Here is a 15,848-nt window from a genome sequence, read left to right on the forward strand (position 1 = left end):
CACAAGGGCCCTGAGACTCCAAATGTGTGTAAATGCATGAGTGTGAGAAAGGAGGGGAAGACAAGAGTGGAGGAGACCTGGCAGGGATTGCCAACAACATGACTGCCAGCCTTGCTAGTAGATTCTGATGACTGGCTTTCCAGGACAGGCAGTATAGCAGTTAGTGGGCATGGGATGATGCGCTTAGAATATATGCACCTGCTCAAGTGTTGCCCTATGTGGGCATAGGGATGAGGTCCCTTAAGGAGGGTATCAATGGAGTCCATGTGGGAGCTGACTCCAAGGCAGCAATAGCTACTTGTCATAGACAGCTGATGGATTCTAACCTACAGTAGGATATAGAAGAGACATATAAGGGTTTAAAATCAAATCATTCTGTCATATTGAAGAATAACGATAATTCCTACTAAGGGAATGTATATATTTTTAATTTTAGAGTGAATTAAGTGCCTATAAAAGGTGTTGAGTTGGCAGCTCCGAAAGCTGGGGATTTTGATTTATGCCCAGTGAGGAAAGAGAAGGGCAGTTGCCTGGCACATATCTGAGAGCTTGGAACCACCCACCCATGTCCTATACACTTTATCTCACCAAGAATTGCTGCCCATCTTCCTCTTCCAGGCCCCTCCCACCACTCTGCAATGGCTTCACGTAAAGAAGTCAACAGGGCCTAATAGCAGGACATCCAACAAGGGAATATCGAGGTCCATGGAAAACTGCATATCCCGTGACCATCATTTCCAGACCAAGCTTCCGCAGAAGCACACGAGAATCTTCTCTAAGTGCTTCATGTTGGAAGCACATTTGCATGCTTTATTTCACAATCTTCTCAAAAATATTTGTTCAGAAACACTTGCTCTTGTCACTTTTGCTTTAGGAAGGGAGACTTAGGCACAGAAGATGATAGAATGTTGGATCTGGAGTTATCTTTAAAAAGTGACAGGACTAAAAATAGTACTCAGGGTTCCTTACTTTCAGGGAAGATAGCAGTCTCCAGTCTAAAAAGATGAGGCAGCAGTGGGGTGTGGACTCAGAGCCCAGGTTACCTAACGTTCTGCCTTTGTCTCATTGCACAGTTTGGTCCTCATTACCTACCATAGGGTGAAAACAAAATTATGCACAGATAAAGGAATGGCAATGATAAAAAAATTAATAAAAATAACATCTTAGGGAGGGAAAATCTCTATCAAGATAGATAAAAGCCCAGAGGCACCACGAAGGTGAGGCAGAGCTGGTCTCATGGCTTTAGGTTCCCACTTAGACACACACTTTATTTACAGGATGCTTAATCTGTCTGAGCCTCACATGCCCCATTAGCAGACTAGGGGAGGAGAACGAGCCTGGCAGAATTACACACAGCACCTGGGTGAAGCTGCTGGCTCTCAGCAGGCTGTGAGGGTACATTAGTTCACCTACTAGGAGAGCATTGTTTTTTTTCCCCCATCATGTAGAGAAATATGATAATTTGGGAAGAAGTCCTTTTTAAGAAAAATGACTTGATATTTTTGTTACAGTTTTGACTTTTACTGGCTCTTACTTGGATTTCTTTTCTCAATCTTCCTTCAGTTTTGTGTTAAGAGCTGGCTGTTGATTTCACAGCTGATAAAGCAGCCTTCACTATGACTTTAAGACTAGTCCACACAAGCTTTCCAGAGGTGGTATATATTGAAACGATATCAAAATATGTTAAAACTGACCACCGAGCGATTGATTGCAAGTGTTATGGCGTCCTCCCAGCCACTCTGTTCAGAAGGAAATTCTGTTGGAAGAAGAAGAGTCCTGATGTACAACTTCCTGATGCTGAGAACAGACCTATGCACAGACACACACAGAGTTCATGCCTTTCACAGTAATCCAGAAATTCTGTCATGCAGTTCCAAAGGCTGCTGTGGGGGAAAGTCTTTAAGGAGTATGTTTGCGCTTGCTGTTATTATAAATGAAATGTTCATAGAAATGTCACTGCACAAATAAAGCACTTACATGGGGCAAGGAGATGTGACTCTCAAAGACACACACACACACACACACACATACACACATACATACACACACACACACACATAACTCCCCATTCTCTTCCGCGTGTGTATTCCACATTTACAATAGTAATTTCATCAGGATTACTAGTGAAGTATTGAGAACACAAACAATACTTTCCTGTATATGTTTATTATTGCAGCATGTCTTACTTACATGGTTCCCCATCATACAAATGAAGGAAGGAAAGCAGCAAAGTGAAGGAGTCCTAGCATAATCAAGCAAGATGGGAACTCCTGAGGTGTGACCCTCAGCCTTCATGCTACCATCACAGATTCTTATTTTGTAAGAGTATTGGTCATCTACAAAAGAACTGATGCTTTTGTTTCCTTTAAATACAGTATAGAACTCTACTATGCCTCCATGTTAAGTAAGAGAGACATATGGACACGTTTACAAACCAAAGCATCCTAAGTATATATTGAGCTACAGTTGAGTTCATCGAAGTTTTGGGGTAGGTTCTGTGTCAGTGTGAACTTAGCACTGCAGCATCCCTAGGACTTTGCATTTCCATCCTTGGATTAGTGGTATAGCACTTACCCAGCTTCTACATTAAGACAGATACTTTGAATACTATTGATACATCTTTGTTAATTCTTTCTCTTAAAGTTTCTCTTAATGTTTCAAGTGGGACATGGACTATCAGCTATAAACATAATGGTCACAAACAGCAGAAACGAACATGATATCCCAGGTTATTAAGGGAAAACTTCCTGTTTTCATTTCTTTCTTTCCCCCTTTCCCTTCTCTTTTGTCTTTTAGATGTTAGCCGATTGCCCCCAGATGGCCTGGCAGCAGTGGAGAATGGCTTCTAGGCTATATAACAATAGACCTAGGCCCCAAACCCATCATGAGGGCTAGCGGGATGAGCCTGGGGACTAGTGGGATGTGTCTGAAGATTGGTGAGATGTGCCATTACAGAAAGTCTGAGGGCTTGTGTACATGCATCCTAGGACCATCTGTAGGGTTAAAGGAAGTGTTTCCTACTCAGCCCTATATACAATATAATAGATGTCTTCTGTCAGTACCCACACTTTTGGAAAACTATTTAAGAGGATGCTTGAAAAAACCATAGTCTCCAGTATTGACTGAGGGCCCCTCCTGAGATGACGTGATGTCTATGTCTCATCTTTAACACTGCTTGGTAGCTAGGACTTCCCTGATCCACACTCCCCCACTCAGAATCGGACCCAGGGGCTGTTTGACTGGTTCAGAATATAGCCCCAAAGACTTCAGTCCGGAATAGATGGACCTTTAGCTTAGGTCTGATACAGACTGGACCCTGGAATGCTCCAAAGTAAAAAACAAGCAGTTAATGTCCTGACCAGCAAGGCACAACTGGTTCCAGCCCATGGGAACCTGGAATGAACGAGACAAGTAACACGAGAGAGATGGACAGCAAGACAGACCTTCAGATCAAGCTGCTGTTTAATGAGAACTCTGTACAGGCTTAAATAGAGGAATGTGCCTTTGGCCATGGGGCGGAGGTTGTCAGACCAGAGATGCTTGGAAGTGAGGCAGGGGGCTATTCGGGGAGGGGAGCGTTTGATATGAGAGAGAGAGAGCAGGGGATCTCACCAGGAAGTGCAGGTGTTAGGGAAGCATTGTTAAGTGATGGGTGATCTCTGTGGCGCGGGGCCATCTGTGGAAAGGCACCTGAATTTTGGGAAGTGACTTAGGGTAAGAAGTAGATCCAGTAAACTGGTCCCCAACAAGTTAAGAGTAAAATAGCAATGATGTAACTCTAAAGATAAAACAACACAATTAGGAAAAAGGTACTTAAAGGTTTTATTAACAAAAACATTGTGAAATGATAAACTAGATACAGCAGATAGATACGGAGATTGACAGTTATATTATTCTATTCATAGATGGATGTGGGATGACAGAACGTTGAAGTAGGCAAATTAAGAATAAATATTCATCCTTTCAAAACAATGAAATTGTCAACATTAACCATCTACAGGTCAAAAAGTCTCAGTCCTCCTTCACAATAAGTACAATATGGATTCATTCTGAGTTAATGTGCCGTTCTCTTATAAATTAATGTGAAAAGCTGGGGCAGTAGCTTATTTGTAGAGTACCTGCCTCAAACCACAGCAAAAAAGGTCAGTTCTCAGACTCTCATACATTGAAAATGGTGACACACACCTGTAACTCTAACCCTGGCAAGAAGATCATAAGTTCAAGGTCATCATCAGCTACAGAAACAAAGGAAGGAAGGAAGGAAAATAAGGAAAGAAAGAAGGAAATAAAGAGAAGTTATCTTGTGGATAAAAGAAGAAAGTACAAGGATAAAAAATAAGAATTCAAAGGAAATTCTAAATATAAGTAAAAGAGTAAGAATATTATGCATTGAATCATATGTTATGCAACCAAAGTAAATCACAGTCTCAATTGATACTATTAGACAAAAGAAAGTATTAGAAATAAATTCCATAGGCATAGATGAGTACTACAACATTCAACAAGTAAGAGCAACAAAATAGACTTCTTTAAACAAAAGAACGAGCAGTTGTTTGTCTCTGAGAAGAAAGTCAGTCCACAGATAAGCAGATATTGGCATTAGTTAGGGGGTTGAGCAAATCTGAACCAGAGGCTTTGTCCTTCTATGTTTACCTACCTCAAGACAGCAGTTGGCTTTCTAGATTTTGCATTCATATTTCTTGAAGAAAGAAGAAAAACACGGAAGGATGCAGCAAGCTTTATCCATCCCATTTCATCTGGAAGGTTGTTTTCTCAGAGAAAACAGCTTTAGTCTTTCTCATTAGACAGCTCTGCAAGCAAATGACCAACATTGATTATAAGGGAAACGTGAAAGGATTAGTGATAAGTGACTTAAGGGGGAAAGACCTAAAGGGCACAACACTAAAAACAGCAAACTTGACCAATAATAATAAAATCTGCTTGAGTAGACAAATGAAATAAATAAAACCAAGGTGAGTTTGGGAAAGGAACGATCTTACAGTGTTTGATCAGAAAACATACACTCAATTTGAAATGTTGATAGAATGCCAGGTTTAAGTTTCAACAAATACTCCCCAAAATCTCCATGAAACAGAAGATTCTAAAAAGAAATATGGAATTGCCAATATTGACTCTATAGACAGAAGCCAAAGAGTATAACCACTGGAAATGCTTCACCACACATCTCTAACTGTACTGAAATGATAGAATGGTTCCCACCATATGTAAAATCACATGTGACCAAACTATTTTAAAACATTTCTCAGGAGCCCAGAATAGCCATTTTTCAAAAGTTCAGAGTTGGAAATTGCCTTGGCTTTATTTTTGGTGGATTGAAAAGGAAATGGTGGGCCTGAACATAGGGATCATTTTATCTGAGAACATATTGTTCATGACGTGTAGAATCATTCGTCTTTCCGAAACATGTACAGTAATGGAAAAGCTTTGAAAGCCATTACATATGTGTGTAGATACAAAAGCATGGAACCGCCCCTCCTTTCAGGAGTACCCTACAATAGAGTTTGGAATAAGATTTATATGCCTATAGGAATTTAGTTTATTAGAAAAATGGAACTTTAAGTCAGTGGGGAAGTTAACTGATTATTAAGTAAGTTGTGCCAGAAAAATGGGAACTATTCAAATGTGGGGTGGGAAGGACAAGTAAAGGAGGGCTTTGGGAGGGAGGGACAGTGAAGGAGGGAAGTGGGGGGGCTTTACCTTGATTTTAATAAAAAATTAATTCAAAATGGGTTGAAGAATTTTTGGTTAAGAGTGAAGTTTTAAAGTGATGAAAATATCAAAGACTATGTTTTTAATTTATATACTAGAAGGTTTTCCTGAGTAAGATACAAAACCTAGAATTTGTAATGGAAAAGATTGACAGGTTTTGCTGTACAAAAATTATAAATGTCTTCACGACAAAAGACTCCATAAACAAAGTTAAAAGACAAGTAAAAGAAACATCCATTGGTGCTGGGAATAATATTTTGATGTAGTGACTGATTTTCCCCTCACTTTCTTTTATAACCACCCCTTGTCCCTACCACCCCTTTGGCAGCGGCAAGGGTATTCTATGTTCCTTGCCTCAGAGGATAGATGATACAGCAGAGCGCAGAGAACAAAGGAGTCAGTTCTTAGATTTTGAATTTCAAAAGCCTAGGATGTAGCACAGGAAAAAACCATTGGGAAATTGTGTTTGTAGCAGTCTCAATCTTAAGATTTGATTGTCTTGATTCTCAGTCAAGATTCTATTGACTTGGGGAGGAGAAGATAAAGGGAAGTAACAGCTGAGAAACTGGGGGAGTAGGGTGTGCGTGAGAATAGCTTGGTTTTACCAGGGAGAGAGGTAAAGAGAGAGAGGGTGGAGTGGAGGGGTATGTGTATGTCTGTATATGTGTTATGTATACAGGGTAGGTGTGTGGTATGTGTCAGGGCCCTAGTATGATACAGGCCCCAGCTCAATTCCTGGAGCTCGAATCTGAATTCTCCTATTGTCTTTTAGATGTCAGCTGGTTACCTCCTGATGGTCTGGCCACAGTGAAGAAGTAAAGAATGCCTTCTAGTTTGTGTAACAAGAGACCTAGGCCCCAAACCCATCAGAGGGCTAGTGGGGATTTGCCTGGGGAACCAGTAAGACATGCCTGAAGAAGACCATTACAGAAAGTCTGAGGACTTGTGTGTGTGCATTCTAGGACCACCTCTAGGGTTAAAGGAAGTGTTTCCTAGTCAGCCTTATATACGTGACAATAGATGTCTTTTGCCAGTACCCCTGCTGTTAGAAAGCTATTTAAGAGAATGCTTGAATAAACCGGTTTCTCCAGTATGGACTGAGAGCCCTCATGAGATGATGAGATGTTTCTGTCTCCTTCTTAACGCCTTGGATAGCTAGGATCTCCCTGATCCACACCCCCCCCACTCAGGGTCAGACCTGGGGCTGTTTGGCTGGTTCAGAACTCAGCCCCAAAGACATCAGTCCAGAATAGATGGTGCCTACAGCTTAGGACTGACTGATACAGGCCAGGCCCTGGCAGGTATGTACGAGGTACATGTTAGGGGGGGATGTGGTGTGTGTGATGTGTGTATGTGTGTGTGTGTGTGTGAGAGAGAGAGAGAGAGATGTGTGTAATTCTGTGTATGTATGTGTGTGAGATGTGTGACATATATGATGTATGTAAGTGTGTATGTGTGTGTGGTGTGTGGTGTGTATGGTATGGATGTATGCACATGTGTGTGATGTATGGTGTGTGTGATATGTGGATGTGTGGTGTATATATTGTGCATATGTACGTATGTGTGTATGGTGTATGTGTGCATGTGTGTGTAATGTATGTGGTGAGTATGGTATGAGTGTATGTGTGTGTGTGTGTGTGTGTGCTTGCATGCATGAGTGAGTAAGGACATGTTATACTCTAGTAACAGAAGACTGGGAAAAAAAGAACCTGGTATTTGCCTTTTTAAAGCAGATCTGGGAAGGAATGAGATCCCAAATTCTCCTCCTCTAATTGCAGCAGTGTGTGGAAGAGTAGACAAACAAAATGCTTTGTGGTAGCTGTCACTCAGCTTAGTGTCATCTCACAGATCCGTGTGCCCTACAATCCCCAAACAACCATGCTATCCCAGAAACCCAGTAATGATGCCAAAGCAACAAATGTACATTCCTTGGATGGAGCAAGTAGCGATTGCCTTTAACTTAGGGTTACAGCAGAAATATCAGGAAGTGCCAATGTGGACAGAGGTGACAGAAAAATTACAACAGAGACACCAGGAAGTGCCAGTGTGGACAGAGGTGACTAAGAAACTAGTGGTACCATGAACAGTCCAGGACCTTGCCCCAACCCAAGGAATGGGGTGATGACTGTTGGGTCTGAGACTTACTTCTACCACCTATAAGGAAAATCAGAGAATAATGATGAACTTTCCATGTCTGCCTTAAGAATTCATGACATGTGGTTTCTATGATCAGGAAGACAAAGACAACAGCCTCCCGTGGGCTGATCCTCTGAGACCCCAGTGCTGAGATGAGGTGCAAGACCCAGGATGCTTATTAGAAAATCAGTACCCGAGGTCCAGGGAATGAAGGGTGAGAATGGCCAGACAAATGGGAAGTCTGTGCAGTAGGCCAAAGCATCCATATTGATTCCATAGTGAGTTCCAGGGTTCAGCTGCTCTCAGAGTTGTCCTGAATGGGAATGAAATGACTTAATCATCAGACTTCTCTTCAGCTGCACAATATAGCTAGATATGAGATGGACATGACCTTGGTCCTGGGAGTTCTTGACAATGAAGGTCCTGACAAAGTTTGGACCATGTGCCTTTATGCCAATCAACACCTTAATATAAAAATAGGCAAAAATGGCACACGGCATAGAAAGGAAAACCAAGCCAACAAATATATAAGCGTATTAAAAGATGCTGAAGCTTACTGAAGTACTGAATATTCAGTAAAATGGAAATTTTTTATTGTTACAGACTGGCAATGTTTGTAAAGTACTGATAATAGTGAAAATGGTTGAAGGACAGAAAGAAGACCCAATCTGCGAGCCACACATTTCCTTGCAGTCAGCAATTCTACATTTAGGTTCTCTACTTGGACAAAATATGCAGGGACACCAAGAATTACCTACAAATATATTTTCTACAACCTTGTCTATACCCACAAGAATAAGGGCTAGTATCAGCATCTAGGTGTTCACCAAGAAGGGATAGCCTGAAGTATACTTTTGATCTTCCATTCTACCCAACATTACTTGGATATTGAAAAGAATGAGACATGGCTATGTGTGTCATGGCAAAAGACATGTTTCCTAACAAGGGAACTCCAAGTCTTATAATTATTTAAGCAAGTTTCAAATAACAGAAGATATAATCTTCCCTATGTTATAGGTAAGCATACACACATATATATTGAGGGTGAGTTTATGGATGAGTAGTGATAAAACAGGGGCTTTCATGCTTTGCTTTGTATATTTATTCTTTTGACAACATGATCCGAGATTTGTATAAACCAGAGAAGTTTCCAGAAAAAATTAGAAAATAGTGTGCTTTTATCTGGGTTACTAAAAACATTGAGTTTTTGTGTTGTTTAATCCCCTCTGTGCTTGCTCCCAACCCCTACTTATCAGGATGCCCATCCCAGCCCTGAGCACAGTGCACAGAGGAGGAGATCCACTTCTCTTCTTCCTCTTGTGGCCACCTTCTGACCGCTGGGGAAGGCAGGGCAGGTAAAAAGCAGGGATGCTCGGTGACAGCAGAGGAGGCAGAAACCCAAGAAGCTGTCTGATTGTTCCAGAAAGACTGTGGGCCTGTTGGACTGGAGAAGAAAAGATGAACATAGGAACAAAGGCGCACGAGTAGGTCAGCTAGAAATCATATGTGTCCTTTCCTCCTGAAGATTCCGTCCTAGGTCAGAAATTCTTCATCAGTGTGTCTGCAAGCCTCTCTTCTGACTTAAATGTAACAACACTCTATTCTCAGCACATAATCAAAGTACTGAATTTGAGAAAACAGCATCTATCCCAGCTTTGCCTTTGTTGACCAAACTCTCCAGTGTGCAAGGTGCCTCAGGATGACTTAATAAAAGAGTAAAGGACCCTGCACTGGAAATACCTGCTCTAAGGCCACATAGCCAAGTCAAAGAAACCCCCATGCTTAATGATCTTGTGGATCTGCTGCACTGAATTCATGTTGAGAAGTAGTTTTATGAAAGAGATGTATCTGTAAGGTGAGGATGGTGTCTCTCTGATGTCTGGTCCAGGCAAGCTTCAGAAAGGAGATTAGTTGGAGAGGCAGCAGGTGTTGGGGGATGCTGGCATGTGTTCTATGTGTAACAGATGCTTACAGGCACTCTTAGAGGCCTCAATTGGTAATGATATGAATAGGAGAAAAGAGAGGGAATGGACAAAGAGAGATTTTGCTGAGCTTTTGCAAAACCAGAGAAGCCAACAGAAGAACAAGGGTCAGGACAAAAGGAGAGATCCAAGCAAAGGAGCCTATCTTATACCTCCTGACAAAAGACGTCAGAGATGAGCAAACGTGGAGAGACACAGGTGAAGCAAGAGACAGATGAGCCTCAGCCTGGCAACTGGACCTAATATGACACACATGACTGAGAGCAGAGACGAGACTCAAGAGATGAGTGGATCCTTGGAGAAATGCCCAGGCTAGTTCTGTACATAAAACCAGCTGGATGAATCTTATCTAAACCTAGATGTTTGATAGATGGCACCTTGGGCCTTATTCAGAGTTGCTGAATAAGCCCCTTTCCATGCCTGAAGAACTCTCTGACTGTCTTCTTGGGGGCTCTGAGAAAACACCTCACATTTCTAGCCCTTCTATGCAATTCAGCAAGTTGCTGTTTCTCTAATCAGGTAAGCCAAGGCAAACATGGCATTTTCTTCACAGGCCACTTAACAGGACACATTGTAGAACACAGCCAGTGCCTCCCGCGGACCAAGGGAGAGTCTATTCCAAGTGCTTCTTTCTCCAAGGCCTTGGAAAACAGCATGCTCTGAGGAAGGGGCATTTGGAAGTCATGCTCCTGCTGCTAACATGTGTCTGTAGAGAAGGCTCTGTTTTCAAATTCATCTTGGTTCTGTTTCCCCTAGTATCCTGAGTTCATTGGGGACCAACTTGCCCGAATAGAACACTTCACACTGGCCTCTTCTTTCATGGCTTCTCTGAAATTCTCATCACCTCAGTAGATACCTTGGAATAAAGTTCACAAGCCTACCTTGAGTCACATTGGTTCTGGTTATTTCTTATGCAGTTTGGCGCTCCGTATCTAAGGCAAGATATAGCTAGGGCAAAGTACTAGCAGGAGTACTTTGGCATTTCTGGACTGGATTCCTCACCTGGAACATGAAAAAAATAACTATATTCCATCTAATTTTAATACGATTAGAAAGAAATAACATACAGAAAGAGTGTAGTTCAGCACCTGGCAGCTGCAGGGATTTATTCTATTTTATTCTTTTTACAAAAGCGTTGGCCAGGGCCTACTAAGCTGATACTGTGAGCTGTCATGTGGTAAGACATGTGTTTGGAGAGTAATTATCCTTGTTCTAGACTAGCAGGCTGCTAGAACATGCGTGTCTACTGTACACTGTCCATTCCATAGTTATTACCAGGTACCTGTCACATAGACAAGCAGCAAAATCACAGATGTAGCTAACTTGAAACAATAAAGACAAAACCATGCTGTGGACATAGGAGATGTTGCTAGACAGCACACCCTGGATGTCCTCTTGAGTGACTACACCTGCCAGTATAGAGTCCTCCCCTCCCTGTGGAGGGGTGTTTGCTTTGGTTCTTCAATTATGCATGTCTCATTGAGTAGGGATCTGGTTAAATGAAATGGCTGCATCAAGACTGCCCATGAATTCTTCATAAGTGCAGGCAAGGAAATGCCTCCAATCTTCACTTCTTCACTCCATGGAGTTTTTCATCATTCCTTGAGCACTAGCACTCCCAATAGTGTTGGGATGTGCATGGGTAACTGGGGTGTATTCATCACTGCCAATGAGTGGGCTGGCAGAGGACCAGGAGCTGCTCCATACAGAGCACTGGCCAGAGACAGAGGCTTTTAGTTGTCTTGTAAGGAAACAAACTCTAGAGCGTCTTAGAGACAACAGTGCCCAATTGCTCTCAGACCAGTGGAGAAATCTTTCCAGCGAAAACATTCTGCCTTCACGGCAGATAGCTCAGCCTCGTCTCCAAGCAAGTCCTGCTTAAGATGGAGAGGTTGTTAGTTTCCCTTGCTACTATAATTGTTAATATTTTACAAGACCCCCGCCTCTCCAGTCCTCAGCTCACTAAAGGAAGATAACCAAGGTTGCACTTCAGAGCAGGCCAGGTGACTTCCTCCTAACAAATGTATTGTCTGACATGGAGGACAAGCCTTACCCTCCTCAGTGTTCTAGTCCAGAGCCTGAGGCATGGCAGCTTGATGGAGAGACTGACTTGAGAAGAAAAGAGACCCCTTCCAGAGAGCTTCTTTGTGACAGGAGCCAAGAATGCACTGCAGGTGGTTCTCTCACTAGTGCTTGCTGATGGTGCTAATAACACAGCCAGGGCAGACACTTGCAAGAGTAGCCAGGGATGGACTGGGCTGGGATCCAATTCCAGGAGGATTGGAGGAGCGGAGGAGCGGCTCGCTCAATTTACGTCCTGGTAAATGTAAAAAAATCAGATACGATTTTGATTGGACTCAATCATGGCAATGTGCCACGTTATTAACAATGTCATTATTCACAGAAAATGCAGAGGTGGTCTCAGACTTGATGACTTCCCCAGGCCCTGGAGCTGCTCTCTCTGACAGAAACCCGCAGCCAGCACAGGAAGCTTCCAGGGTAGCAGGATAGTTTCATTTACATTTTGCAGGCTCAGACTTTCTGGTGTTTGTTCATCTGCTTCATGGCTAGGTTGTGGAGTCAGGAGCTCTGGATCATTCTCCAGCTGCCAGTAAAATCATCTGCTCTCTCTGAAATACCAGGCACCAGTTAATGGCGAGTCTCCAAAATGAGCCATCATCCCAGCATCGTATTAGGGTCCCCAAATGGTTCACAATGACCAGCTCATCCTATTCTGGGCAGTGATGATAAAGGAGACATTTGAAGGGCTTTTCATTCAGCCTATGTGTTTACCTCTTAAATGTCAGCTATGCAATCTGTCCTTGCCCTCAGTTCTGCCCTACCCAGCCACTTCCTTTGCTTTAAGTTAGTGTCCTTTCCTTCTTACTCGGTGATTCCTTGCCACACACATAATGTCTTCCCAACTCATACGTTGCCCAAGTCATTTGTAACTGTCCTTCACATAGGGACTGTAGGCCACTGTGTCCAAGAAACTCGCCCTACAGGAAGTGCTGGCTGTGTTCCCCCCACGTTTCTACAGGTCCTGGGCTTCTTTCCATGTCAGCACTTACCACTCTTTATTGCAATCATCCATTTACTAGTCTACCTTTTAAAATTAACTGTGCACATTTGAAATCTGGGTTCATGTTCCATTTGTCCTTGGACACTGAACAGCTAACATAGCACTGGTGTGCGATTCGCGGCTAAGCGTGCTGAGTGAACGCAGGAAGTTCATTTCCTTTCTTGATCCCCATCTCCCTACAAGACAGCAACCACGGCATTTCAACATTTTTTTGGTATGTGGATGTGTTGTTGTTGTGATGGGAGAAGGAAGTGAGTTTCCTCGGCAGTAACCGACATATCCCGAGGAAGAAAATTCCTAAGTAAAACCTGGAAATAACTACCGCCTAGAGTGATGTTTTACCAACAAAAATAAGGTAAATCTAGGCAAACTGGAATGTTGCTACAGCCTGGAGACCCCATCCCCTGCTTATCTACCTTGAACTTTCCCGATGATTTTTTTCCTGGGCGTTTGGCTCTTGGGCCTCCTGTAATTCAGTAACATGGACCAGGTTACAGCCGACTCAGCCTTGCCAGTGAGAAGATCTGCTGTGCCTTTTCCTGCCTCCAGCTGCCTACAATGTGTGTGCATTTGCTGTTTACCCACACAGTGCCCCTCTCTCGTAGTCATCCTGTCTGGTTTTCCTTTCTTTCTGTGGCCTTCTAGAAATAGGAACACCTATGGCTGAGGCACAAGAACGAGAATGGCTGTCTTGGATTCGGGGCAGATGTCACATTGAAGGAATGATGGCACTGTTCCGCGGCTATTGCCCTCTGACCATTGGGTAAGAGATGAGCACACTCTCATCTTGCATAAGTCCTTGTGATTTGACCTCTCTTTCCTAAAGAAATTAGGACACATACAGTAGCTAAACATACAGTAGCTACACACTATCCTTATCAACACAAAGTCAAGATTTCCCCACCTCAGAAACTCATGGAAACTGTGGTGGTTTGAATGAGAGTGGCACCTGTAGGCTCAGGCATTTGAATATTTGGTTCCCAGTTGGCGGCAAAACTTTTTGGGAAGGATTAACAGAAGTGTGGTTTTCTTGGAAGAGGTGTGTCTCGGAGGGCAGGCTTTGAGGTGTAAAAATACTCCTGCCATTCCATTAGCTCTCTCTCTCTCTCTCTCTCTCTCTCTCTCTCTCTCTCTCTCTCTCTCTCTCTCTCTCTCACCCACACACACACACACACGTAGAATACAGATGTGAGCTCTCAGCTGTTCCTGCCACCATGCCTTTGTTCTACCGTCCTGGACTTGAACCCTCTGAAGCTATAAGCACCATAAGTCTCTCTAGGAGTTCTAGTAGTTAGGATTCTCTAGAGGAACAGAACTGATTGTGTGTGTGTGTGTGTGTGTGTGTGTGTGTGTGTGTGTGTGTATGTGTGTGTGTGTGCGCGCGCATGTATGCATATATATACATATATGCATATATATATGTACACACACACATATAATGCATATACGATTCATTCGAGTGGCCATGGTCCAGATAGTCCAACAATGGTCATCTGTCTGATGGAAAATACAAGAATCCAATACTTGTCCAATCCATGAATTGAATGCCTCAGCCTGTCTTCACCCTGTGTCAGGATCCAGAAAAGTGTAGGCTCTAATGCCAGTGAAGAAATGCCTCAGCATCAGGGTATGTGAACTTGACAGTGAGAATGAGGACAAATGGGCAAGAAGCAAAAGCTTCTTTCCTCTCTGTCTTTTTCGTAGGCTGCCATGAGAAATGTGGTCCAGCTTTAGGGTGGATCTTGGCACCTCATATGTTCCAACCAAGAAAACCCCCTCATAGGCCTGCCCAGCTGCTTGGATTATTTGTTAATTCCAGATGTAGTTAAGTTGACAAGCAAGAAGAACCATTGTATTTTCCTTGGCCATTGTGTTTTATCACAGTCACAGAAAAGTATCTAAGGCAGAAACCACTATGAAAATAATCAGGGTCTACCACAGTCATTAATGAGCACTTGGTTTGTGGAGAATGGACCTCCATCAGAGACCCTCAGGATACATGATCTCATTTGTCCTCATAGTAACCCTGGAAAGCACACTCTCAATTTCATCTATCAGATAAATGAAACTGAAAGATAGTGCAATTACTCTAGGCCTTACACCCAATAAACAGAAGAGTCTGAATTTGAATTGTGGCCAGTCTTCCAAGTATAAATCATAAAAGATCCACGTTGTCCTTCCTATTACCTATTTCCTTAGACACAGAGAATTAAATGAGGAGTCAAATACACCTGTTTGTTTTCCCAATCCCTTGTCATGGAAAGCATCTCCCCACACACCCTCTTCCCCAGCATGCCCGACTTTCCCTGCATCTCTTAACATCTATGTGTTTTTCCAACAACCACTAATGCTGTCTACCTAAATCAGGACTTATTACTCAACTAGTTAAAATTTGCAAAGGCACCTCATTACCTCCTGCAGATATTCTTAGCAGAGATAACCATCAAGTACAAGGGAATATTGAAATTTCTGTAGTATTGAAGAAATTCCCCCAGTAAGTCTAATATTTCTTATGTCCTCTGTACCAACTCATACCTACATTCTAGGTGTGAACCTATAGCCTAAAGGGAACAAAAGAGCAGAGAAATAACAATACAGAATACCAATATTTATTGAACATTTACTCTGTGCAGGCAACATGCAGTGCGGTATGCCATCTAATTTATTTTCTTAAATATAGTAGTTTCATTTGCATATCTTACCTCCTTCAATCCTCATAAATGTTCCATGAGAAAGATGTTATTATTATCCCTATTTTCAAAATGAGGAATTGGAAACCCAGAGAGAGTAATTCACCCTCACACTAGTAAGTTTCAAAGTCCAAATTCAAACTCAGTCTAGATTTCAAATGCAGATACCCTGCCACAACAATCCCCTAAGACCTGTGCCCATATGGGAATAACCCACACCTCCTGTCT

The sequence above is a fragment of the Mesocricetus auratus genome, unplaced genomic scaffold, assembly GCF_017639785.1.
Source record: "Mesocricetus auratus isolate SY011 unplaced genomic scaffold, BCM_Maur_2.0 Super-Scaffold_100022, whole genome shotgun sequence".
NCBI lineage: Eukaryota > Metazoa > Chordata > Mammalia > Rodentia > Cricetidae > Mesocricetus > Mesocricetus auratus.